Source organism: Halyomorpha halys, unplaced genomic scaffold, assembly GCF_000696795.3.
Source record: "Halyomorpha halys isolate HHAL.00 unplaced genomic scaffold, Hhal_1.1 Scaffold541.1, whole genome shotgun sequence".
Lineage (NCBI taxonomy): Eukaryota > Metazoa > Arthropoda > Insecta > Hemiptera > Pentatomidae > Halyomorpha > Halyomorpha halys.
In genome coordinates this window covers 889,405-916,797 of record NW_027112673.1, presented here as the reverse complement: position 1 = coordinate 916,797, position 27,393 = coordinate 889,405, and the positions used below count along the sequence as shown (strand labels likewise).

At 31.6% G+C, this 27,393-nt stretch overlaps 1 protein-coding gene across 2 annotated transcripts in view; it reads right to left on the bottom strand.

Moving 5' to 3' along the window:
* Positions 1-27,393, bottom strand: part of Kat60 (Katanin 60) — a 208,847-nt gene that overhangs the window by 94,651 nt on the left and 86,803 nt on the right. For both annotated transcript variants that reach the window (XM_014425920.3, XM_014425923.3), the window contains exon 3: positions 14,145-14,258. The gene's annotated coding sequence lies outside the window, so the exon portion shown is untranslated. The remainder of the gene's footprint in view (positions 1-14,144; positions 14,259-27,393) is intronic.

Sequence of the window (27,393 nt, the reverse complement as noted above, 5' to 3'; positions counted from 1 at the left end):
CAATTTACAACTGTATAAAAAAAAAAAAAAAAAAAAAATATCAGCAATAGTCATCTCTATTATAAAAAAAATTTAATATTAGTGTAATTACCACGTTGTTTCTATACTTGCACTATGGACCAATACTATTAGCTTTTATTTTTAACCCTTATCAGTCGCTAGTCTTTTATACGTGATTCTCAATAGGCTTGTAGCTGGTTCCGGTAAAAAAAAAAAAAAAAAAAAATATCAGTAATAGTCCTCTCTATTATAAAAAAAATTTAATATTAGTGTAATTACCACGTTGTTTCTATACTTGCACTATGGACCAATACTATTAGCTTTCATTATGAAACAGGGCCCTGATTATATTTATTAGTAACTTGTTTCCAGTCCACCTACATGTATGTACTTTATAAACTAAATAATTGTTTTGGAATATTTTTATTTTTATGTTTTGTAAATTCTAAAATGTTTGTCTCTTGTTTTTTTTCATTTCGCCCTGACGAAGCCCTGCAAAATGGGGCGAAACGTTGGTTAACAGTTTTCTTTTACTATTTTATTATATTTATATTTTATTATATTACTATTTTTATTGACCAACACCCTGTCTTCCTGCAATCTACTTCATACGGTCAACTATCTTCTTCCAGTATTTAATAATTTTAATGTAAATTGAAAGCAACTCTGGTCGATAATATTTGTAAGAGACGAGTTTGTAAGAAAATAAATTAAATGATGGATAATGAAAACATACTACAGTACTCTTAAAATGGCTTGCTAATTTTTTTTTTTTTTTTTTTTTTTTTTTTACAATTGCGTTCTCAATTGCTTTGTTCACGTTCTATTTTAAGAGCTGATACTGTGACCCATTGAAAACGGGCTCGTTTGAGAGGTCACGTAGACGTTTGTCCGCAGATTTGAAAACGTCTCTGCTCTGGAATGTATATCTCACGAGGAATTGCAGCATAGAGGCTCCACGGCCCATGCGTGGGCTTTGTCTGTCACAAGAACGCCCACTGTCTCGCAAGTCAATAGGGAATATGTTGTAGCGAAAAAAAAAAAATATGAAAAGTAAAAAAAGCAATTCCACCCAAACATTATTATTTTTCCTTTCTTGTGAAACCACTTTAGATTGAAAAATTCATTTGGAGTGGTTTGATCTATTAAAAAAAAAAAAAAAAGAATAAAGAATACGAATGTAACAAACAAGATTGTACCAGATAACATAACTCTTCTTATGACGTGAATTCAGTTCGATACAGCGAAAAAATAAGTATAAATAATTATAGTAATGTATGGATATAAATAATAATTTATGAGAGTAATAATGATAGTGTATTCATAATTATTATAAAAAGCAAATTATACAAAAAAAAATTAAATTACCTGAAATCTAATGGTAATAAAATTAAAATAAAACTATTTTAATGAACCAAGTAGTTCGTGCAGATTTATCGAATTACTTAACAATAGGTATAGGGAATTATAGCGATAGTACCAAATTTTGAGTTCCAGTTTTGGACGAAAATAAATGTTTTGAAGCTCTCTGAAATAGTCTAGTGTCACAAAATGGTTCGTAAGAGTGTGTGGATAGCCTCGCTCAAAAACGAAAAGTTGTACAAAACTGAAATTACATATATAAATTATAAGACAGATATTTGCCAGGGATTTGACGGCAACTTTTTCGATAAAATCAATCGACCGGAAAACTTTATAAACTTCTTTATTTATTGCAATTTACAACTGTATAAAAAAAAAAAAAAAAAAGAAAATGTGATAAATGTTTCAGAACACATGATAATCTTGGGAAGTAACCACCCAATGATGGTACTTCAGTCATTGTTTTAAATAAGAAGATCCCGTGAACAACTTCTTTTTACACGCCTCGGAGGATTATTGGGGATTTGTAAGTATGAAAGATTAAGAACTAATTTAGGTTAGGATAAGTAAGGAGTTTGGAATGAAAGGATGTATATCTAATTCGGGCCAAATTTGCAACGAATGGGTTCTTGAGGTTCTATGGATGAGTTTATTTGTAACGTGATAAGGAGTATAAAGGATTTTAGGTTGTAAGGATTGGATAAGAAAGGATTTTGATGGTTTGGTGGAGCCCAACCATTTGTCAAGTAGGTGTTGTAGTAATCGGAATCTAGGAGCAGTTTCTCGTTGTTTCAGTTTAATATGGGGATTCCAAGTTTATAAACTTAAACGGAAAACTTTATAGAAACGATTTTGGACAATTTTTTTATTTTCTCAAAACGATTTTGATTAAACTTAGTACATCAATGTGCAATTAAATGGTCATTAATATCAGCTAGATTTTAACCTCATTGAAATAGTCGGATGGGCTAAAATCACAAATTAAAAAAAAAAAGTCTTCCTCTAAACTACCTTTATTTAAAAAAAAAACAAACAAAAAAACAGTTCTCCTTTGTTGTCAATAATAAACAATGGTTAAATACAAAATATTAAAGAATTTTACGAATAACTAAAGAAGAAAAAGGAAAAATAGAAACATCCAATATTTCATTGCATTACATCATCATCTTTTGCAAACTCTTTTTTTTTTTTTAATATAATTTTCGTCTTTCTTTGCTTTTAGTTTTTTTTCTTCTAAAAAAGTGGTGCTGAATTCAATACGAGCCCACCAGTCTATACAAAAGTTGCAGATGTATTTAGTGTGGTAAGTGAACGAAAGAATTGTATAATTTATTCTTGTTCCTTCTTCATTGCTTTTTGTTCTACAAATTTTACATCTTCAAGATACAACATGCCTAGTCCCCACCAGAGAATAGCATCTTGTCATGACCTTCAAACCACATTTGTTTGCATATTTTTTCCGGTAGTTATATATCCTTTGCTAATAGGGATAAGTGTGGACTTACTGATAAAAAATAAAACAAATTCGCGCCGCCTTATCGATGCCCGCAAAAGGAAGGGTCCCTTTGTACACAGTTCACGTAGCCAATGAAGGATGAACGAACACACTCCTTGCGTGGGTTGGATAAGATAACTCTTCCAAATTCCTTTGTTGATCTAAGGAGCGTGGTCTCAGTAAGGCTCCTACCATGTTTATTAATGTTAGGATAAGGAGTGTACCAACTTGGTCTGGGAATATTGTATGCCTATTCCAGGCCACAAGATTTAGTCTCAGCCAGCTGGGGGACTATGAAGTAAAAACCATCATACATACTCAGTGAGGAGGTAAATACGAGTACATTATTGCAATTTATCTGAGAACAATTTATTTTTGAATTAAATGAAAATATGAGTAAAAAAAAAATACCAAAGAATAAACCAGTTGTCACTGGAGAAAATTCGATCACATTAGACCAATTATAAACCTCTTTATAATTCATATTTATATACCTCTTATGTTTAAATAATATATACCTCATATATTAATATATACTCGTTTGGTTCGTCCTAATGATTTAACTATAGTGTAAATGTGTATATCAAAAAAAATATCATTCCGCTAATCTGAAATTGGGAAGTTGTTCTGCCTCTTTAACGAATAAGAGCAGGTAGGACTGTTTTAGGTAAAGCCCTGTGGCCAACCAGTCATGATTTATGGTTATCCCAATTTCCATGACCCATTTTTGAGAGGAATGAATGAGTAACGTGAGAGGATTATTCCCTAGAATATTTTATATTTTGACTATATTAATATATTATAGCTTCTACTTAATTAAACAACTCATACTTAAGTAATTGTTATTGTTACTGAAATGTATGACTAAGAAGTTAATAAAATAATAAATTAATAAACTATATAATAAATTGGTAAGTTTATTTGACTTTAGATGGCACACAAACTTATTTTAATCTATTGGCAAAAAGATTTGATTTAAATTTATAATTATCTGGACATACGGAGTTGAGCTTTGGGGCTCCACTAAACCATCAAATGCCACCCGAATCCAATTCTTACAGTCCAAAATCCATCGTAAAATCCTTAATGCTCCTTATTTTGTCACAAATCAAGTCATCCATCAGGACCTCAATGTTCCATATGTTGCCGATATGGCCAGAATCAGATAAACTCCTAGATCCTTTCATGATAAACTTCTCAACTACCCAAATCCACTTGTTTCTAACCAGGCTTCTCCTTCATTACCTAATAATCTTCCTAGGCGTCTGAAAAGAAGTGTTATTATCTCAAGAAATGTTATTGGAGTTCTATCAGTGGGTAGATTCTCCACATGTTTGTATCATGTCACCAACATTAAATTTACTTGTTGTATATATGTGTATACGAGTTGTAAATAACAATAAATAAATAATAATAAATAAAAAAAATATAATACGTGGTTACGATTTTTTTTTTATTATAAAATAAATAATAGAACATGACTTTTATATCTTAGAATACTTTCTTATATACATTATAGACAATATATAATTTCTTGTCTTCGGTCATTGATGTTAATGTTTGTAAAGCCAATTACAAGTTTAGACACTCGTATACAAGTAAAAGCGCAAGGAAAAAGTTGATAAAAAAGATATGGAAGATAAGAGGATAAGGAGAAATAAACGCAAAAAATTTATTCTAGACAGTAGAAGCCCTAAGAAATTTTCGATACAGTTCCAGTTGGAGTAGTATTTTAAGTGCACGTATTATAAATCCAAGTCAACTCTTTTTGCCAGTAGATTAAAATAAGTCTGTGTGCCATCTAAAGTCAAATAAGCTATATTGCTTTAAGACTGGTTTACACAGTGGTAGTTCGTGGTTATACTGTCATGAAAATGTTGCAGTGCCATTTATACACGGGGACAATAAACGTGGCCTAAACCTATTGGTTGTTAGCTGAAAAAATGGTCATTACAAATATTCGCCTAATCTCCGTTACTGTTGATAGGTTTCTAAACATTGGATGGAATCCTTTTCCTGTTAAGAAATAATCAAAAGAGAACAACAGAAGACAGGTCTCTGTCCTGTCAGACCTCAACAGAGTCTTTCTTCGGGACAAGAATTTTACGCTCTCATAAGGAATGGTAGGGTGCCTTCTAAATCTCTACTTGCATATGTATATATAATAGTATAGCACTAAGAAATTCTGCAGCAGACAAATAAATTATACTTCTCGCATTTAGCGTTGTTTTCGCTCAGCTAATGAACATCAGTAATTTAGTTATCATTGGAGTACTGAAGATTAGTGAGATTTCGAAACTCCTCCAGAAGAATTAGCCCGGAAGATAAAAAAATCCATCAGTCATATACATCACTAATAAGCCATATCAGACTGACAGTTGGTAAATAACTACTTCCTCCTCAATCGTTCCAGATGTGTGTAAACAGTTACCTGTCATTTCCTGTTACGCTTCAAATCAGCAGAAGAAAAACGAAAGTAATTTATAAGTAATAAATAGGAGTGGAACGAAGACGGACAAGTAGAATCATAATAGGAAAAAAAACCGTTACAAATTATTAATTAATTGTTAAATATTTAAAAAACAAACAAGAATGATACACTTTATTTTTATCAGAGTTGGGCAATACTTGATTAATTTTTCGATTTTGAGTAAAAATGCACAAGATCTGAGTAGAAAGTGAATAATTCCGTTACTAAAAATACCTAAATTGAAAAAAAAATATTGAGGGCATTTATGCAACTTGTGCTAAACTGCTAAATGTGCCAAAGGTTTATTTGCTAATGAAATTATGCCTTACAATTACTTCAGTGTAATTGTTCTTCCAAACCACTAATTTCTTATGTTTTGACCATTAAACAGTTATCATAGTATAATTGTAGTATAAATGAAACATATAATTCAATTGCAGGAAAATGATTCCTGCCCATCTCTGCTTTCTACTAACTGCAAAATAATTTACAGTTAACAATTTATGTAAAGAAAGTAATAAATAAATAAAGTTCTTAAGCAAAGCATAAGCATCTTCTATCCTACAACAAAAAACCATGGAGTTGCCTTCGACAACACACTCGCAAATCTATAACTGTACTTAAACAATTCCTAAGATTCCGCAATTTCATTCCTCAGAACATCCGTCAGATCCTAGTATCCTTTCTCGTCTTTCCCCACTTCGACAACGGTTCCTTGGTCTATGGAGGGCATCTGCAGGCTTAGAGTTGGGACTGAAGAGACTCATGAATTGTTTCGTAAGAATTATTTGTGCGCTGTCAAGTCTCCCGCTGGTATACCAAGTTGAAGTGGCTCTATCCAATCTCCCGAAGGGAATACCTCTAGGGTGTTCCTATTCCAAGTTCTTAAAATAAAAAAAACCTATCTATATCCCTAATCTCCTTACTCTTCGTTCATCCATCCATTCATTAAACACCAGATCCCAACCGACTGATTTATATATGCCCTCCTATAGAACCGTATCCTTCAGCAAATCCTTCGTCATACATATAACCTCCTGAAATCCTCCCATCTCAATTCGCCAATCCTCATCCATTCTTTCCTTTAAAAAACACCTATTCCTTCACTTATTGCATAAATAAACCTCCGCATCATAGTAAACAATATATTTAAGCCTTACCAATGAGCTACCAACTCCCATTATAAAATGATTATTTTATTTAATAATTTTATCTGAATTTTTATAATTTTGACAAGAAGTTAATTTAAGTTTATTTTTGACAGTCCATATTAATACTGTAATCATGTCATGGCAAGAGTGTAGGAAAGGTTATCAGGGAGGGTTAAATCAAAAAGTGGAGGATGGAACCCTGGAGTAGACATTGTTCCAGCCGAGACGGCTACAGTTTATAGTTACCGCTCATTGTTGTCCCAACAAAGGCTAGTCAAATAGTGATAAATTATCTTCAGCCAATTATCTTCAATAATTGAAGCTATTGTGATCTATGCCGGTGCCCAGGGTATTAATCATTGTTGAAATAATGACTTACATATTTTTAATTCTGAAAATTATTCATAAAATAAGCCTTTCCCGACAACATATTTAGGACATGGGCATATTATAACATTCATTTAATCATTGAAAGATTAAATCACTCAGAAAAGAATAATCAAGGAGGTTATGGATAAACAGGGTTGTAGTAAAACTTTACAAAGCAACCATTAGCATCAATTGAAATTATTAATATATTAGCAAACTTCGGTTTTCGTAACATCTAACAAGGCCACAAATTTACAAATAAGTGATTGAAGAATTAATATCTCTCTGTTTCTAAATGCAATTTTAAATACGAAATATAATGGAAATAAATGATATAATCAAATATAATTGACTAGCTCTATAATTTTCTTGAATCTCTTTAACTTATTCTATCACTGCTGTAGATTTTGTATATCCTTTTCTTTACTAAAGCACAAATTCTATATGAAAATCTAGACATTTTTTGCAGTTCAAGTTGGAATAAAAGTTCTATGACATGATTCTAAGTACTGGCACTGTATTGGTATTTTATAGCATAATGGTATTTTAGTTGACCTCTAACTACTACTTATTACACACTTAGCGAAATAATAAAAATTAGGTAAATATACCCTATGAACCGAGGGTTGGATCTTTCGTCTCGTTTGTTGTCCAAATCTGAAGAGCTCCTTCAAAGAAAGAATATGGCAGTACATGGTTTTTTTACCCAATTTCTTTCTTATGCACAACAATATAGTGTTTGTTGTTTGACTAGCAAGAAAGGTAGTGTCAAGATTTATTACGAAATTAATATTCACTGATAAATGGGATTTAAAAATACACAATTTCGAGTTGTGTACACTGACTCGATGGAGCCCTTTAGCGAACGTCTTTGTCCTCTAAGAAAGAAATTTCTAACGGATTCAGCATAGTGAGGTAATTGAGTAGACGATTGTGAAAAATTAAATTAAAGGTGCGAGAAATCGTCCAGAAATTCAGTGTCATATTATCAAATTGGAAATAATCAGAAATGAGACACTGAAGCCCTGAGGTAAATGAGAAAATAAGTTAAAGTAGTTTCGTATGATTTTCAAATAATTTAAGTTTATTTTTAAGGGACAAAACATTTCACTCACTAAGCTTATAAGGTGCATATTTATTCATTACACAGAATAGTTGCCAATTGAGTAGCAGAGGACCGTTCATTGACGGACGTGTAAAAACGTGGCCCCAAAAAAATGTGTATGGCCCAACTTGCGCATTTCATTGAATCCTATGGCGATATTCGGCCACTAGCAGGTAGTATGCCAAGTACTAACCAGATTTAAGCTTGGTTGGATATGGCATAGTAACCGTTAACAGCGCAAGTTCATAAACTAGTAAAAATGTGCCACAAAACAATGTTGATGGCACAATACTTCTAGGTACCTCATGTTCTGAGACTTGAAGACCTAGAGGGAGGTATTATTCAACTCATCTGTTGCCGATGGCATTCATTCGGTCACTAGCTGTTGGTATGCCTATATACTAGCCTGATTTAAGCTTATGGTTACCACCAAGCGTGGAAGTTAAACATGTTTACACGGTCTTCAAGAAGGGTGTGTGCTTTTAATAGGAATGTCCGACTACAAGTCGGACTTCCCGTTAAAAAGATATTAAATATTATTATGATGTTTTATGAAAAACAAAACAAAATGTGCTGAGGGAAAGTCCCAAACGATTCTTTATATATATATATATATATATATATGATATTTGGCATCAAATGATTAATTCAATATCCAGTTCTCATTATAAATACTTATTTTATTTATAAAAGTATAAATCTTGGTAATGAGAAAAATTTAGCTGCATAAGCAGAGGCTACCTGTATCCCATGCAGGTCGTTAAAGATACGGCACGTGTGGCCACCGGTGATGTAAGCTACTAAAAAATCAATAGAATGACTAATTTTCCTTTCGTTCCCAAACATTACCACGTTCAACAGATATCCTCAAACAACGGAATACAAACTAGAACAAGAAGAACCTCAAGATCGTTTTTGCTCATTTACGATTCATGTGGCAGATACAGCTCGTATAAATGACTACGTTTTACATAATTCGAGAATATTATATGTAATTTATGGATTTGCATAAATAAAAGGAAAAAAAAAACGAGAAAAGAAGCAAACACACGTACCATTAAAATTTCGTAATAGCAATAAAACTGTTAAGGAGAGTTATAAATAGAAAACCAGTCAGCTTTATCCACACAGATTATGTAAATATCAGGCCCAATCCCTGCTTATTATATTGACATGAAGAAACGTTTGTTTTAACATTTTAACCATATTCCACGATAGTCCAGTTCATCTGAATGTCTAAAACAGAAATGTATACTATTTGATCATCACATATAATGTTTTAACGGATAAAAAGTTTTAATGATAAACTATAATATTTTTAAGAGAAGAACATGGTCAGGGGGTGCGGTCAGCAGAAAAAACACAATTAAATATTTATTTGTGCCGACGTTTCGACCTGATTTTCAGGTCTTCATCAGGGCTATAAAAACAAAAAGACAACGACCATAATTCAGAGAGAAAAAAAAAATAAAATAAATAATAGACTAAAAAATTTGGAAATATACATAATAATAAAATGAAAATATAAATTACTTGATTAATACCTATGGACAAAGACAGTAGTAGATTGATAACATTATTATTTATATACATATAAATGTGAGTAATAAATCAATGATACAGTGGATAAGACTGTTATATTGATTAGTAAGATTAAAAACCTTTAACCGTAGGAATATAAAATGACGGCCTGGTCAATATGATAAAGTCCAAGAATAGAAAAGAAAAGAGGAATAAATGAGAGAAAAAAATATTTGGGATTAGATTGACATTGACAAAGGTTTTTAATGTATGCCAAAAATCTGTACGAAATGGAAGGAAAGCAAGTTTTCGTTTTCAGCATTCAAAAATAAAAATAGGCCAAAATATCAAAATTAAATTTTCCAAGGTTAATTTTTATAAACCTGTTTAATCTATATTTCAAACCCATCCTAACAACATACATGGATGACACATGTGTACTGTTTATAAACACCGACTCTACTACATCACTAGCACTACAAACAACCATGACATCCATTAAGGAATGGTGTAAAAACTAGAGAATCGAAATAAATCCTAACAAACCCCACCAGATCACCTTTACTTTTCGTCGTAAACCTCAACCCTCTGTCCTTCAGTGGCATTTTTAAATATCCCACTAACGCCTGTTGAACAGATTCGCTACTTAGGACTCCATCTTGACAAAAGGTATACTAGGAATCCCCTTACAAGACTGAAACGACAAGAAACTGCTCGTAGATTTCGATTACTACAACACCTACTTTACAAACGCTCTAAACTTCCCATCCACTACAAAAAATTATTATATACTACAACAATCAGAGCAATTTGGACATACGGAATTGAGCTTTGGGGCTCTATCAAACCATAAAATTCCACATCCAATCCTTACAATCCATAATCCTCCGTAAAATCCTTGCTGCTACTTATCACGTTACAAATAAACTCATCCACAAAGACCTTAATATCCCTTTCGTTTCAGATCCGGCCCTAAATAGATATGCGTCTATTCATTCCAAACTCCTTACCTAACTTAACCTCCTATTTTTTTATTATTATAATCCTCCGAGGCGTCTGAAAAGAAAATGACTACGGGATCTTCTAATTTAAATTAATTGTTGAAGTACCGCCATTGGGTGGTTCCTTCCCAAGATTATCAAGTGTTTGAAACCTTCCTCGTATTTACTTATTGTAATTTTTTGTACAGTTGAAAATAACACTAGATAAACCTATATTTAAACAACTGTTTCAAGTTTATGACGTATGCAATAGCTGAACGGTGTACAAAAGCTACCAATACTGGCCAAACTTATGGTGAGATTGCTCTGGCTAAGGAAGAAGTGAATGCAGAGCCAGGAAGTGACTATCTACTCCTTGCAAGGAGCTGCAGAATTTCTCCGTCATGCAAGGTTGGAGTCAATGGAAATCTTTTGTTCTTTTGTTATCAGCGATAAAATCTTGGCTGCATTTCACCTCTCACAATAAACTGATCTTACTTCAACACAATAACTCAGCTCGCTAGAAATCGCAACAGTCTTTAGTAAATAGTTTAGTCCTTTATCTATCAGGCAAGTAACAATACTGTCCCGTACCAAGGAGGACAAAGAACTTTCTAATACCATCCAATTGTTCTTTACCTTTTATTTTGTAGGTATTGTTAATTTTTTACTTTGGAATATATTCTCATTTAGGATTCACATGGAGTTAGTACAATATAATTCTAAATTCTTGCTACTAAAAAGAATGTAGTATGTTAATATGTAGTAGTAGAAATGTTGTAGGAGAGTTAAGTTATAAGATATTAAAATTGAGCAATATTGAAAACGCACCTAAAATTAAAAAAACAAAACACAAACGGCGTGAACAACATTCAAAAAGTGGCTAAAATTGAAAAAAAAAGTGTGAAACTGCCCTCCGTAGCAGCCTTACTCCTCTCAAATTTAAAACAGAAACTTATAGTGAGTATGTTGGTTAATGTACGACAAGTCACTACATCACAAGAGGTCATAACACAAAAATATTAGAAGGCAATCCAAAACAACTAAATTCGAAAAATGGTATAAAAAACTGATATTTAAGTTAGCTGTTACAAAAGTCAACTTTTAGACTTTTACTTCCTTAACCATCTAAGGCAGAAGAAGTATAGATAGTAATTGATTGATATATTTTTATTTATGCCACTTAACTAAAACTTCTTAGTCCATAAAAGTGGTTTAAAAAGTATAGATTGATCATCGTCGCTTTCATTATTTAATATTTCTAGTGACTTGTCGTCCTAAACCGTTGAACAATTTATGATGAAAATTCCTCTCTACTAAGTTAGCAGCAACCGAAAATAATACTTACAATAAAAAAAAAATAGAACAGAAATTTTAATCTCTAGTAGGAACTAAGCAAACAGGTTCTAGCTATTTGGAGATTTCTTATAAATTATGGTTAAACTCAGGGCCGTCTATAACAAAGTGGGAGTGAAGAGCAGTTCGCTGGGCTCTCCAGAGTATATGAAAAACATTGAGTTGTCAACAGAATTAAACAATATTTATGTGAAAAGCATTATTTATTTAATAATTGAAAGGTGACAAACTTTTTAAAAAATTAAAGATTTGTTAAAGGAACATTTTTTGGATATTATTATTTTTTTTTCATGAATTAATTCTGCTAAGTAGATCACTTTCTATCGACATCAGTGGTAACTTTTCTGTTCCTGTTCGATCTATTTTAACATTATCATACTTCTTAGTTAATTTTTTATATGTTGGATTGATCGGTAGCAAGAGTTAGGTGGTATACAGCTCCGTGGTCTCTTGGTGTAAAGATGGTTTTGGCTAAATTGATGAGACTCATGAAAAAACAATCTAAAATGCTGTTTATTGTCTATAGTCCTGCCAACAGGGATTCGTTAAGTGCTATATCGAAAAAATCATACATGATTTTCTCTAGACGGTTTTTAGATGCTAAATCATAATCTGGATTTACCAGCTCGTATTATATATAATGCTGATAATCCACAAAACAATGTAGAAAAAGTGAAATTTTTCGGTGCCTTTTGGTGTTTTATAAAACTACATTCTAGATAAGAGATGAACTTAGAAGATATTTTTTAATCCCTCATTTGGGATGGACTACTGTAAGAACTACTGAGGTAAATTAGGAAAAAAATATTAACAGTTCTACAACGCTACAATTGGTGTACTGAATCGCAAAGTAAACCGAAGAGGCCGATAAGTTCTTTCTTCAAGAAGGAACAGACTGGTCAATAGTTATCGAGGAACAAGAAACACTAGTTACTTTTCCTTGACGGAACAAGGTCGGCACGATTCGGGCAGCACGTGACCATTCGGATCGGGGGAGGGGAGGTCGAGTGTGACCAAAGAGTAATTCTTCTTCGGAGCCACGACCCAACGGTCACCGAAGCGATCAACGGCTCTTCGGGAATCGAGAGCAACCAAAACTTATGCTCTGGTAACACGTTCCTCGGCATTCTTGTAAGGAAAAGGCTAGCGGAATCGTTTGCATGAAGACCAATCGTAATTCGAGACAACCTTTATTCCGGTTTTATACTGGCTTATTAAAACATATTGAATTATATTTTTTATACAGGCAAAGTGTGTTCGCTTTCTGTGTATATGATACAGTGAACTCTCGAATGTAAAAAATCAGATTTTTTGAATCAGTTAGTTTTGTTAATTTATCACAAGCATCTTTGCATATCAGTTTTCACACATCAATTTTGTAATTGTAAAATTATAAATATTAATTTCGAAATAAAGGCATACAAAAATGAAACAAAAAAAAACTTGTACCTCTTACAACCGATCTATGTTAATTATATTTTAGGCAAGCAGTGGTTCTATCTTAATAACAATATATCTTTTTTTTATAATCTTTTACATTCAGCCTGCAAAATGAAGATGAACTTAAAGCGGCGTTAACTCAGAAACTTATTAGTTAAGGTAAAATCTAACTTGCAACATCAGATCTTTCTGTCAAACATATTTTTTAAAAACGCACACACCCAATTTAAAAAATCATTTTTGTACGATTACTTCGAGCACATCTTTGATCTAATCAGAGGAAGTTAAAACGGACTTCAAAATTAAAGTCTAAGTTCTAAATGCACTAGTAATATTATAAAGGTATCAGCAGCTTTTGAAAATGTTTAAAACATTTAGACAAACGAATAAAAAGAAAAATATTTTACAATCTTTATATTATTAATTCCTTTTTAATATGACATAATATATTACTCACAATAAAATCAGCTATATTCCCAACTTCAGCCAAATTAATAACCTTTGGGAATGAGGATAAAAAAAGAACAAGTTTTATTTCTCATACGAATAACGAATTTGATAAATCATTATAGTTTTTTTATTTTTTCTGTTCTATTGAAATGATCACCACCTAAAGGATATAAATACAAACGGAGAAAAAACAGCAATTTTTAAAATTACACCTGAATGTTTCGCAGAGTAAACTCTGAGATCTTGGAATTCGGTATCCAATCTTAACGAACGATGGAGCTTTACTAACTACTACCTCACATGCGAAGTTAAATCTATTTTTTTTTACATCAATTTGTCGAGACTAAATTTAATGATAATATTTAATATCTTAATGTATTAATGTATTAAAAATAGTCCAGAGACATATTTATTCTTAACTATAATAATTAATAATTACTCTTACCTTAATAGCAAGAAAATCAAACACTGTATTGAGGATGTTTCTGTATAATATGTACATTTATTCTGGCGACTCTGAGTTCAGCCAGTTTATAACTTGCTGTATTAATCCTTAGACCTGGAACAAAATAATTTTATTTTAAATATAATAAAAAATAATAAGTTTATCAAAGTTATAGGCGGGAGAAAATCTCCCAAATTTTCACAGATTCATGAATATTATTATGTTTATGATAGAAATCAAGTTGTTTGATCTTCATTTACTTGACTTAATTAATTTGAATTTATAATTTAATTTATTTGTTCATTAGATTAGCTGGTGCACACTACTCTAGTTTTGAACAGATAACACGAAATTTAGCTGTAATGAATAAAAACCAAAACATATTGTTTTGTTTTATTTTGACCATACAAATGACTCCTCATCAATATTTTATTTAATTTTAAACAAATAAACTTCACTATGAAGTTTGACAACTACACTGAGAATGAAAATGGTAACCTTGGTCGATTCACGGTTGACATTTATTGAAATTTAATGAAAAAAAAAAAGATAAAATAATAAAAAACGAAATAATATAATAAATAAAGTAAGCTACCTAGACTAAAAATAACGGATGAAGACATCTTGGGTTGAGGTTCTTCTGGGAAAGAAGGAGAGACGAGGGAGAAAATGGACTGAAGAAGAGCAGGAGGATGAAAGGGTATTGGAGTAGAAGGAAGGCGGAAGGTGTGAGGAGGTATGGAAGATAATCGCGTGGTCTTTGCTGATCGGTTCGTGAAAAAAATAATAAAGTAAGATGTTAAATAATATAATTATAAATAAGTAATAAAATAAATGATAATAATGAATATAATATAAATAGATAATAAAGAAATATGTTATTGAAAGAATAAATCACTATCTTCAGCAACAGGATTGGAATCTCCAGGCGTATTGCTTTTTATTATCAAAATATAAATTATGTTAAACATGCGTTTGGTTTGATATTTTCTAAAAATTTATATTTTTATAATAAATTGCATAATTTTGCTTGTACTTAACATATTTCATTTTATGTACCCTCCAAATAGAAAATTTACAAGGCAGTGTTTTCAAGACAGGATTCACATAGATACAGTTTGACTATGAAGTCTTTGCATAACATACATCCTTGAATATTAAGTCAAGCCATTATACCCTTTTAACGCATTTAATCTTTTTTTTATGCACGACTTTGTGCGACCTCGCATTACAAATGTGTTCGCCGAGATGAAGTAATCGACATTCTCATCAATGAATGGCCAGGTACGTGTCATAATATCATTTTTATTTAACATATTTGAAACGAATAAAGGCGTTTCAACCTAGGCTGACAGAATCAAACGCTGAGACAGAAAACGTGCAGTTTTATAAAGCTCGTAGATAACTAAGATACTGCAATTAATGAGATATTTGTATTATTTAAATATAATAATATTAAAGAAAAAATTACTGTCATAAAAAAATTATCATTTTCTTAAATAATATTATTTCAAAATGTTTTGAGACCAGGTAATTATTTATTAAATAAATCCACAATTTGTATCCAATTCTGTCTCAACACTTTATTTTTTATTAGTCCAACGTTTCGGCTATTCCAGCCATCTTCAAGGACATCTTTTAATACAAATCTTCTCCTCACATTAATTTATAATTTTAATTGCAGGCTATTCTGCCCAGGTCATTTTCTTATTTTAATTTCAAACCTCTTTATTTAAATTTTAAAACCATTAACTTTTATTTTTCTTTATAAAATTATCCACAATATATAATACACCACCATATTATATAAGTTTAGTTTTGCTAGTTTGTTACGTTAAGTTTTGTACACTATACTTTTATTGTTACATATATTTTTCTTCCTCTCAATTTTCATTTTCTTTCCATATTTAAATTTCAAATTAATAATAACTAATATGTTCATACTTCTTTACATTATATAACTTTAATTTTATTTCATTTGCTTAATTAAGTTATTGTACCCACTTTTTCAATTACCTATGTCTACATTTTATTTCCCGCTTCTCCCATCACTTAATTTTATTAATTCTATTGTAAAACTATTCATTGTTTGTGTAAAATTATTTTGTTTATATTTTCTTTTTCAATTTTTTTTTTATATTTCTATACTTACTGTAGTTATTATCTTATGGTTGTTATCTTGTTTTGTTTTTAGCCCTGAAGAAGGCTAGAAACTCTAGCCGAAACGTCGGCACATTAAAATAAGTTAGTCATACTTATTTGTGTTTCATTGACCGCACCCCCAACCATCTTCTCCTCATTTATCATCCACGGTCAACTATCTCTCATAATTTAAGCTTCTTCGGTAAAATAGATTTAAGTTTAAGAGTTAATTAGATGCTTCTAGAAGTGTTTGAAAAGAGATTTTAATATGCTGGTTGGAAGAATAGAAGAGGCCGAAATGTTAAAAAAAAATGAGAAATATATAGTATGGTATAAAACTGGTATACATTTTTGTCATTATTATATACATTTACATTAGAAAAAAGTCAGTTTAATGAGGTCTATTTTTTCCTTGGTATTTTAGATTGATATTTAATAATAAAGCACGATGCTACTAGCTCCGAGGACCTGGGTTCGAATCCGACTGTACCCATGAGTCAACTCTGTGTGTTCTGGAGCTTTCCTAGAGTCCACCCAGCTTTATAAATTGGGTAAAAATCTGGCGCTCGAGCGTGATTTTTACCGAATCACCTCACTGCACAACCGCTGGTCTAGTAACAGCATTTCCTTACAAAGTAATGGAACCCTCGACCCTTCATAGGTTTTAGCGGTACAGATTTTTATTTAATAGTAGCAAATGAATCCTAAAATATCCAAAATAAAATCGTTTATAACCATAACAATAAATATATGATAATAATAACAAAATATATCACAATACAAAAGAACGTTAATTATGTCCTAAAGTAAAGATGAGATGTTGGTTTACGATGGGTCACTCGTGAGGACAGCTCGCTGCAGAGTGGCCAAACGACTGCCAAATGAGCCCCGTTCCTCTCACCATCATTAGGGGTAAAAGAAAAATCAGGTCATTTACCGAGGAAACACTCCCCCCCAACGGTATCAGGGAAGAAACGGTGGTTAATTTAAGTCTCGAAGTCAGGCTCAATAAAAACAGGAAAAACCTCTACAGTATTATCAGATTTAAAAGTAGAGCACACAGGCCGGGGAAAAAAAACCCAAGTCAAGAATTTTTTACATTCAGCTGAATCAGGATTAAATGCAGAATGACAAAGACAACAGAAATCTTGTCAAGTAATCGGAAAATTAGTTCTTGAAAAGAGTTTTAAAGTAAGATATTTGAATAACCAAATTTTGCTATTATTTGTTTAATAAAGTAACTAATAACTCAAATGAGTGAAGAGGAAGGTGGATTTTTCTGAATTTGAGTATGGAGTCTTGGTCCTTATCTCGCTTTGCCTTCCACATGAGGAGGGCGAAGCAGGATTTCTAGGCTGAATCCAAATATTCTCTAAAGATGTGAATGTGTATTTATTTTATTTTTACCTAATTATAATTTTTTTTATCTTGTATGTAAATTATTCGATAGTTTTTATTATATAGATATATAAACAAATTTTTAAAACACAAATATGATACTCCACATATCTTGTCACCTACCTGAATTGCGAATATAAATCTTTCTGTTTCGATAAATACGGTACCCCAGTGAAGCTAAATTAGGGATGCACTCATATCTACTCCTACTCCCGACAGATTGTGGTAAAACCTTTCATGAAGTTCTTTTGAATTACACTTATTAAGCAGGAGTTCCAGATTTACTTCTAAAGGATAATTTTCACTCTGAAGGTTGAGGGCAGTATAGATGTTACTCAAAGCTATAATAGTTAAGATTTCTCTCGATGTTTTATTGCCTCCAACATAGTTCGGGAGATGTTCTTCGTCACGACAAACTTTTAACAGGCTTCCGTCCTTCTGTAAAAGATACATTTGTTCCACAGACGATTATGGACGACATGTGGAGGTACTCAAAATTTGCACTTTTAGATATGAATCCATAGAATCCATGGAATTTACTAGTCCATTTCAAAATACCGAAGGCATAGGATACGATTTTCGTAAACAGCACAAAAATTGAGAAAATCTTTTATATTAAAAATATAGCATTATCTAATATGCATTTGATTGTGATGGAAAAAAACAAAGTGCGTTTTAGATTTCACCAACATCAGAAACGATAAGATATGCCAGAGTTACCATCTCAAATTTTAAAAAGTTTCTTTCTGTAGGATTTGTTGTGTTGGAGAGAACCGCTTCGTAGGTTGTCATAAGGTCATGAGGCTCTCGTCCTTACAATTTGTCTTGTAAGCTCTAAACTTGCAATTTATTATAAAAAGGTAAGCTCTATGACTTTAACTCAGTTACAGAACAAACGAATTCCTCCAATGTACAAACATGTAAATAAAACTATGCATAATGACAAATAATTTCACCTGAAATAGATTTCTGTTATTTGATTATGAAATTCAAACGCAAAAGTTGTGTTATGTTCAACATTTCCCATAGAGACGCCTGAAAAAAAGATAGCCTGGACCTTATAACTGAAAGCTCATTTATTGATTGTATTTCAATATTTTTTTTTTTTAAATAACGCATAATTTATTTAGTGTCATATAAACATCCTTCGTTTTTTATTATAATTAGCTCCCTAGCGCAGACTGGTTTCTCAGCTTCGCTTATTATAACTTCCTTCATATCGTTAGGTCATCATTGGTAGGTTTCCTCTAGCAATTCCTCCCTCGGTAATTTTATGCTCTAATCCTAGATCACTCCGATAATTTTGCGGATAATATAATTCCTATTATATTATCTCAATCAAGATTTAGTACTCATTTAATTATGGATACGAATAGCTGACTCCTTTCAAGTACCGTCAAGAATGTAGGTCCAAGTAGAAAAGAAGTTCTTAGAAATGGTCGAGTTCACATGTTCTTATGAATTCTAGTTAAACGAACCATGATTACTTTTGCCTTTTACGAAGACTGGTTAACGAGATGAAGAAGGGGCATACTTTGAACTTATCAGAATCCAGTTTGAGAAAAAAAAATGAAGTGACCTGAGATGGTCTTGTATATGATGCATGCCTGATCTAAGCAGCTCTTTTTTCTATGGTTCATGTATATGTATTATATCCTTAACTAAGTTAAGTCCTCTGTAACTGTTGACTTTCATATTTATGGGAAACAACGTGAAGAGAAGAGTATAAGAATTTGAGAAAAAAGTCACAGATACGGAATACATTGACAAGGCATCCCTCGTAGATTGTATATAAATATTTTATAGGCGTTTAAAATAAGGGATGAGAAAGAAATCCTGAAAGATATCAAAACATTATATTGCATCTTGCAAACCAATTTATTATTTTTTTGTTTTATATCTATATTCAAATTTACAACTGTAAATTATAATACAATCAGTAAATTTGATTTGTGTTAATCTAATTTAAATAACTTTTCAAACGAATTTACGTAAACAACAAATCTGAAACAAGAATAGGTGTGAGAAAATGGCGTTCCAGATACTCAGGGAAATAATTAGCTTATTAAGAAGACTTAACAGTTACGTAATTGCTGTAGTTTTCACATTCTTTTCTCTTAACAGCCCATTAATTTATTTTGTTGAGTATTAAGGAAATAAAGTATAAATTAAATAAAATTCATATTTTTTTTAGAACTTTTTACTTGGCCATTACTGGCATATGGGGGAGAGAGTTATGGTTACAAACTATGCTAACAAGAGTGGGAAGGTCGAGTTTTTCATTCTGTGGGACCACCTCGATCATATTTTTAATTAAGGATCTTATAATATTACTATACTACCAACAAATTACTTATTTTTTCTACCACACTTAGCGAACTTCTTCGTTTAAAAAGTAAATTAATGATCATTAAAATACCCTTTTCAATGATCACCTTTTTTTTTTTATGTACATATAAGCTGCAAATCACTTATTTAGTGGGTCAAAAGTAAAAAAATAGATGGGACATATTTTTTATAAATGAGCTTAAGATTTAGATATATTAAATAAAATCGTTTCAAGTCGCTGTTTTCCTTCCAGATTACTGGCTTGATATTTTTAAGATTTGGAGCAAACTTCACAGGATATTGCAGGTTGATCCTAGGAGCTATATACAAAATAAATAAATGCTCTTTTCAAACAAAATAGTGGTCGATTAGGGAAAAATATATACTTTTGAAAGTGATATGGACACCATATAATAAAATGGCCGATGGAATTGTACATTTTTAGAAATCATTCTGGGAGACCTGAAACAGTAGTGCCAAATCTGACAAAAATAAAATGGGTCAATAGGATAGGGCAGATGAATGGGGTTTTTAAATTCGATTTTTGAATTCGACTAATACTATAACATTTAATTTTGAAGAAAGGGGTTAAAAAAAATTTTCTTGGTCGATAATAAATATTTTTAAATAAAAATATAATTTAAAATTTTTTTTTCAGATTTGTTAGTTTGAGGAGCATGTATTTCTTTAACTATAACGGAGACGAAAGAAGATGAAGAAAACAAAAGAAGAACATTATAGTTGGAAATTTAATGATCTTTATTTAAACACATCAAATGATTTGAGGTAGGACCAAAATTTTCGAAATTTAAACGAATGGCCTTCTTCCTTCTTCTCTCTTTGTCTCTGCAGCAATATCCTAAGACATTTAGTACACCTCCTAAATAGTTCAAAGTATTGAAGCAGATTCTTGCCATCAATCCATTTCCATCTAAAACCTCTCATTGACCGGTGGACAAACTTATTTCACCCCTCCATTGAGCCAAGAGGCCATTGCCCCCCCAAGACACCAGAATGACAGACAGCCAGGAGCGTAACTCCCTATTAGTATGGAGTGGAAGGCTGAGGAAGTGATCTAAATCCGTTAGTGGAGTCAATAATGTTCTCTATCCTTGCGCAGCTTCTTAAGGCAACAGGCTTTTCTTACGTATCTTCCATTTTTAGTATGATGTATTCCGAAGTCTTGTATTTTCTGGTTATGGTCTTAAAAGTAAATCTAGCCAAAACGTTTTCTTCCCCCCTAAGGGGATTATAAAATATGAGGGTAAACATAATTGGGATATTAGGATGATAACGTTTAATGAGCGATTTGATTAATTTGTTAAGGAAAAATAGAGGGAGGAAACTCGAAGATAAATTATGTAAAATAATTGATCAACAGTTTCTTTTCGGCTTGATATTAATAAAAAAAATACAGATTATTTGCAGTATCGTCATTGCCGGCACTAAACTATCGATAGCTTAAAAAAAAAAAAATATATTATAAAAATAAATAATTTATTTCTCAGTTATATATCGACTTTTTATTCAGGAATCCGTTCGTTTTCGTGATATTTTTGAAAATTAACCAATAAAGATAATGGTTTATTTTCAATCTAAAATTGTAATTGTTGTTGAAACTCATCACTTTGTAAAGGAAGTAAATAGAATAAATTAACTTTTTATTTTTTTTACTCCCTTCTCATTTCTGAGATTTGGAGGGAAGGTTCTCTACAGGGTACCACCCTATATCATAGGGTCAACTTTTTATTTCGTTGGATCGCAACAGAAATAAAAGTCGAACTAGCGCCGCCTCATTCCCAAGGCAGTCAAAATTGGCGCCCTAACTCCCTCGGCTACATACGGCTCCAAGATAAACTAAACTGACAATGCTATGAGTACTATTATTATAAGTATTAAATGAAAATAATTAAGTTCCTGTTAGTTTCAATATGATTGTATTGACATTATACTCGTTCAGAAATTCAGTTGACCGATTAATATTTCATGAGATAATACATGAAAACTTGTCTGGTCTATATTTAAACTATCAAGGGTTCCCCTAAATTTCTATTTTTTTGTTTTTTCATTACAAATTTTCTTGAATAGCTCTATTTATATTTTCAGGTGGTACTTTATGTAGAAAAATAAAGGAAAATTAATCGTTCGGATAAAACTAACTCATTGAAAATTCCGAATTTGAAATAACTTCAATTAATATATATGTACCATAGAAACACGAACATTCAGAAAAATTCTTGCAAAATGTTTTTTATCAGATGAAACACCTGAAATATTTTAATAAATTGTTTGCCGCATCGGAAGGCGAAAATTAAACCGACCATGAAACTGGGAAACAGACGTCTCCCACGAGACACTGAATTTACATGGTAAAGCGTAATTAAACAACTGTTTTAGTCTGGCCTGCAAATTCCCAGGGACATTCCAGCGTATATTGCTGTTAAATTAAGGATGTAAATAGAGTTCTGGGTATGTAGTAGTTAAAATCTAATTTAGCACCAGATCAGCAAGAAACCAGAAATATTGTCCGTACTATTAAACTAACATTAGCGGTCTCGGTGGTCAATCAACTTGAGATGAATGGTTACTTAGTAATACAGGCAACTTTATAAAGTGAACATATGCTTTTAACTATCAGTAATATTACGATTAATAATAGAATTCATTCACAGACGTTTTATAAAGAAGCTTCTAAGTGAGGCTAAGAACACTTATTATATTATATTTGGAAATTGATAGGGACCTGCTGTTCTTGTGTACCTTGCAAATGCGTGGTAGACACAAAAAAAAAAAAAAAAAAGTAAAGATAGAACAAAATTGTTTTTTTTCTACTTTTTATTTATTAAAAAAATAATCAACTGTAAACTTAATACAATATATTTCGAATACATTTTTATATTTTTTCCTCATTCTTGAAAAATTAAAAAAAAATATTAATGATAACTATAATGGGTAATGTGTATCAGTTGCTGTATAAACCACTCGACTTTAATGATGTAAACCCGATTGAATTTTTTCAGATAGTATATAAGACTAGAGGTGAACTTTTTAATTATTTTATTAAATAATATTTAATTATTTTATTAAACCTTGTTTGTAGGTCGTAATTTATAAATGTGCTATGTGTAATTGTAAGGGGGATAAAAAAATTCTTAATTTCGTAGGTAGGTGGTCCGTTTTAAATCCATATAGAAAAAAAAATAGTTAATATATATCGAGAGACAAAAATTTAATAAATTATTTTTCTATATAAAATGTCGTTTCATTAAGCTATAGAAAAAATGTGAATAATAATGTTAAATTATAATAACTAAATAAAACAGTAGAATTAAGGTTCTATAAGCCATACAAATTCTACCAGGCAGACGGTATTTAACCATGTCAATATTGTGTACTAGTATAATATAGTACAAAATATGTAATTAAAGACACAAAATTTAATCTAATCAATGATGTATAATATTTAAATAATTATAAAATATATATTTTTTTGTGAATTCTATATATAGCACATAACGAAGGCTCGCACTTCAGGGTATAACGATGAAAGGATATGATCATCTTCTCTTCCACGATAAGGTGACGAAATTACAAGTCATTACCAGCGATTGTTGATGGAAAATCTAAAAAGGCCTTGGCAGAAGAAATTGTTGTTTTAACGACGCAATGATAGACGGTTTAATGTCTGGCACCTATAAAGTAGGTGCATAAAAATTACATCAGCTAATTGTAAATTGTGATTTTAAATCGTTCAAGAAATAATATCCATGTTACATCAATAAAATTAATCGAATGATTCAACAAATAAAAGTAAAAAGTTATTAATAAGTGTTCTACGATCATCTTCTTAAACGTTGTTCATCAATACCATTTTTATGTCGGCCATTTTGCAAAAAAGACGTTCAGATTGAAGATCCTACTTGTCCCTTTTTCAAAGGGATATGGTACCCTAGAAATAGTTTAATTTCATAATTTTCTTTTTATCTAAATTCGAATAGGACCTGATAGTAGAGAGGGATAAATAGCAACCAACCAGAGGAAGAGCAAGAGAAGAAATCGAATCAGACCTAACAATCGATTTTTAACAAATCTATTTAAAATGTCTAAAAGCAGTATGAACCAAAATCGAGATTTTAATATTTTGAGAAAGTGGCATTCGCTTGTGGCACCCCTGAATAATCTTGGAGTACCCCAGGGTGGGAACCGCAGGACTAGATAATATACATCAATTATATAGATATCTCTTTCATTCCTTTCTAAAGAAAATTTGTATCCCCTTTTTTATTTATTTCAATTAACCATCCTTTGTACTCAATTTGTATGTACATGTTCATTGGATTCTTTCTTTTGCCAAATACAAAGTTAAATTCTGTTAGCCATTCTTTAATATAATCCAATACAGTCTGAACTCATTACAACACACCCATTTATTTTAACCTAGCCAGCCCAAATACACTTAATGGATCTCTTGATAATATTTAGTTCTATACTAAATCTCCGTGAACATTAAACAATAAGAGGCGAGGACTTCTGAGTGTTTATTATTTTTTCACAGCTAAATGAATAAAAACTTAAAAGATGTAGGTATATAATAGAACAATTAATCTCTTGCTACAATATGAAGTTTTGCAATAAGTCACTTCGACCCCAGCCCAGAGGTTATTGATGCGATGGGGTGCGTGTGAAGTTGGGGTAGCGTGCAAGGAAGTCAGGCCAACATCGCTCTACGCATACTTTCCTACTACTACCTGGCGATATCGCCAAGCTGCATCGAATAGCAGCTGTATCCTTGGACCAAAATCAAAAAGTATTCCTTATTATATTTATTCTTTTAAAAAAATAATAATAAGGAATATCAGAGCTGTTTTAATGTAAAGTTTAATATCAGTTTCTTGTTTCTTTTTTGAAACGGAAAAAATGCCCATTTCTTGTGTCTTCATTTGCATCTATATTTAATTTTTACAGTTCCTCTAATATTTTTTGAAGGATAGTTTACTGCCTTACTTGTAATTAAACTAGTCAGTAATTATTCATGCTAAGTTCGTTACATAATAAAATATGATACAATATTAACATAAGCATAACTAATAAAATCAAAAATATTACATAGATATTTTTTTTTTAATTTTTAGTTGATCAACAATAATTATTTCATTATTTAATCCAAAATCGATAATTCTTAGATAACTAACCATTCTAAAATTCAAGTATTAAATAACAGACAGTTCGACGTACTCTGGTTACAACAATAAATATAGTTCAACTATCGGAAGGAACATTATCGAGATACCTCAGGAATCCACTTAAGATCCCTACGATGCTCTCCCTAGCGATGGCTGTGGTCAATGCTCTTCAAGAGGAAGCCACAAGGCCGCTAAAAAATATGATAAACGGTTCAACGGTACAAGTGAACGATTGCTCTGATGCTGGAGCGGAACCTGGTTCTGTCTGCACGGAGGCCGAGTGGTAAGGTGTTGTTTTAGTGTGAACAGGTGTAGTACTCTCACCGCACTATACCCAGAGGTAGCTTCTGACTAGTAAACAATAGTTCACATTACTCAGAAACTTAAAGTACTTTTGAAGAAAAGGTGTATTCACGTAGGAAACACTTATGATACAGGTTCGCTTTCTCGAAGTAAAAAAAACACATAAGCAAAACAACATAACATGTGCATGTTTAAAATTGAATCTAAGTGAAATCTAGATCGTTCTTGTTGTAAGCACCGGTTAGATGCTTGAACCTATGACAAGGATTTGGAATCCCTTGGAGTTTTACTGACCCGGACACCGGGTCCTGCATATAATGAACATTTTTTATTTTTTTGATTAATGAACATTTTGTATGAATATACACAAAATCAGGTTATTAGACATTACCACCCCATATTTTTCAGAGTTGTGATAATTAAAAATAAAACTTCATAGGTCATAGTAATGGAGTATAACCTATTTTTTATTTTGATGACACAGTTGATTTTATAGCTTCCTGTAGCACACGTACAGCTAGCTCTGGAATCCTCCATTTATTTCATGACAGATTCTGATTTTAGAAATTTATTGAGATAATTTATACCGGATTTAATTTGATCGGATGCTCGGTTGACATAAAATTAAAAAAAAAATCACAATTTTACAATCAAATATATCTTTACATCTAGAGGGGGCTTTATGAAAAAAAAAGTAGTATAAAAGTTTCAGCCTATTCAATTAACTTCAACATGTGCCACACCCAGAGCTCTCGATAGAATACAATATCCCCTCATGCCTCTCGTATCACGTCCTTCAGTTATTGATCATTCAAATCACTGATGTTCAATTAAATAATTGACTAATCTGAATAAAAGCTTTATGTTAAAAAAGAAATAAGTATCTTATAACACTCATTTTGCTAAATACTAATTAAATGTTATTAATTTAAACATTTATTATCATAATGAATTATGTTTTCATTTCAATGCACGTCAACTTTCTCTATCGTGGACTCCTCTTTTCCAACTAGCTACATTTAGATCTGTGGCATGTTTGTTTATTTCATCAATTCATTTCGTTTCCATATGGCCTCTTACCAACCAATTTAGAATCCCTTTTTGTTTAGTGTTGAACTTAATATCCTTGCCTCCATTTAGAAAGATGAAAAGGTTAGGTATTCCTCGGTTAGCTGGTCTCTTAAGCTATCATTTTTGTTTAATTTATTTTTTTCATATGAAACAGAGACATTATTTTTACTTTCACCTACCAATATATGAAATATATATTAGAGTAAAGTATTGCGGTCGTATAAAATTTCAAATTCGAGTTTTCGATGGAAATATATGTTCTGAGGTCTCTTGAGTCCAAAAAAGCTAGTCTCAAAACGGTAGTGTGCCTCTGAACATCATATCTAAGGGAAGTATATTCCTGGGTTTTAACAGCAATTTTTTCGATAAGATCGACTGACCAGTAGAAAAATCGATTTTTCATATTTTTCCGATTTCCTCAAAAATGACGCGAAAGATTTAAATAAAACTCGGTATGTTAACGTACGATTGAATGATCTTTAATTTTAAGTAGGTCTTATCCTCATTAAAATATTTTGAAAGGGCCTAAATTTTTTGTCAGAAGAATTTCGGCTTAGGATCGAATCAAAGCGCTAAACGTTTTGGTAAGGCACCGGTACAATCGAAATAACCAATCCAGTAACCCACCACGACTTATACTGGTTTAATTAATGGTGGGTTGTCGGTTTTCTGTCTCTCGGTTGGAACGAAACAGACAGGAAAGGAAAAAAAAAAAAAACTGTGGCAGGGAACAGAATGGTTCGAACGGTAAAACAAAACTGTAGAACGGTTCCTCACTAGTTTTGACCCACAACGACTGTGAACTAAATAGAGCACCCTGTGGG